The following is a 1466-nucleotide window of genomic DNA, read 5'->3' on the forward strand; positions in this document are numbered from 1 at the left end:
GCGTTAAACTCGTCTCCGTAGTTGAGAGGGAGCGGCCAAAGCAATGTGCAATCGTCTTTGTAGTGGAGCTGGGAGGGGCAAGGATAAGGGACGAAGACCGGGGTAACATGTCGGATGCGATCATACCAGCACTAAAGCACCGGATCCCATTAGAACTCCGAAGTTAAGCGTGCTTGGGCGAGAGTAGTACTAGGATGGGTGACCTCCTGGGAAGTCCTCGTGTTGCATTCCCTTTTTAATTTTTTTCGCGCCGCTTGCAAAACAAAACGCACGTGTAAGTAATATATTTACCGTGTTTTATTATTTTGCACGAGTGCGGTAAGTCATAGCTGGGTGCTCACGATTCACGGGCCCAGCCTCGGCGTTGTGGCGCGGCAAGCGTGCACTGGTGCGGTTGAGAGGGAGGGGTGGAAACCGCGTTAAACTCGTCTCCGTAGTTGAGAGGGAGCGGCCAAAGCAATGTGCAATCGTCTTTGTAGTGGAGCTGGGAGGGGCAAGGATAAGGGACGAAGACCGGGGTAACATGTCGGATGCGATCACACCAGCACTAAAGCACCGGATCCCATCAGAACTCCGAAGTTAAGTGTGCTTGGGCGAGAGTAGTACTAGGATGGGTGACCTCCTGGGAAGTCCTCGTGTTGCATTCCCTTTCTAATTTTTTTCGCGCCGCTTGCAAAACAAAACGCACGTGTAAGTAATATATTTACCGTGTTTTATTATTTTGCACGAGTGCGGTAAGTCATAGCTGGGTGCTCACGATTCACGGGTCCAGCGTCGGCGTTGTGGCGCGGCAAGCGTGCACTGGTGCGGTTGAGAGGGAGGGGTGGAAACCGCGTTAAACTCGTCTCCGTAGTTGAGAGGGAGCGGCCAAAGCAATGTGCAATCGTCTTTGTAGTGGAGCTGGGAGGGGCAAGGATAAGGGACGAAGACCGGGGTAACATGTCGGATGCGATCATACCAGCACTAAAGCACCGGATCCCATCAGAACTCCGAAGTTAAGCGTGCTTGGGCGAGAGTAGTACTAGGATGGGTGACCTCCTGGGAAGTCCTCGTGTTGCATTTCCTTTTTAATTTTTTTCGCGCCGCTTGCAAAACAAAACGCACATGTAAGTAATATATTTACCGTGTTTTATTATTTTGCACGAGTGCGGTAAGTCATAGCTGGGTGCTCACGATTCACGGGTCCAGCGTCGGCGTTGTGGCGCGGCAAGCGTGCACTGGTGCGGTTGAGAGGGAGGGGTGGAAACCGCGTTAAACTCGTCTCCGTAGTTGAGAGGGAGCGGCCAAAGCAATGTGCAATCGTCTTTGTAGTGGAGCTGGGAGGGGCAAGGATAAGGGACGAAGACCGGGGTAACATGTCGGATGCGATCACACCAGCACTAAAGCACCGGATCCCATCAGAACTCCGAAGTTAAGCGTGCTTGGGCGAGAGTAGTACTAGGATGGGTGACCTCCTGGGAAGTCCT

At 52.7% G+C, this 1466-nt stretch overlaps 3 non-coding genes and 1 pseudogene across 3 annotated transcripts; all 4 read left to right on the plus strand.

The window, feature by feature from the left end:
- The first annotated feature begins 112 nt into the window (after positions 1-112).
- Positions 113-231, plus strand: LOC123178057 (5S ribosomal RNA). The gene has a single exon (XR_006489295.1). It is a non-coding gene; the product is annotated as a 5S ribosomal RNA (ribosomal RNA).
- A 297-nt stretch (positions 232-528) lies between these two features.
- Positions 529-647, plus strand: LOC123178060 (5S ribosomal RNA). The gene has a single exon (XR_006489297.1). It is a non-coding gene; the product is annotated as a 5S ribosomal RNA (ribosomal RNA).
- Positions 648-944: 297 nt separating this feature from the next.
- On the plus strand, positions 945-1063 carry LOC123178058 (5S ribosomal RNA). Its single transcript, XR_006489296.1, has one exon. It is a non-coding gene; the product is annotated as a 5S ribosomal RNA (ribosomal RNA).
- A 297-nt stretch (positions 1064-1360) lies between these two features.
- Positions 1361-1466, plus strand: LOC123178061 (uncharacterized; annotated as a pseudogene).

The sequence above is a fragment of the Triticum aestivum genome, unplaced genomic scaffold (genome assembly GCF_018294505.1).
Source record: "Triticum aestivum cultivar Chinese Spring unplaced genomic scaffold, IWGSC CS RefSeq v2.1 scaffold85449, whole genome shotgun sequence".
NCBI lineage: Eukaryota > Viridiplantae > Streptophyta > Magnoliopsida > Poales > Poaceae > Triticum > Triticum aestivum.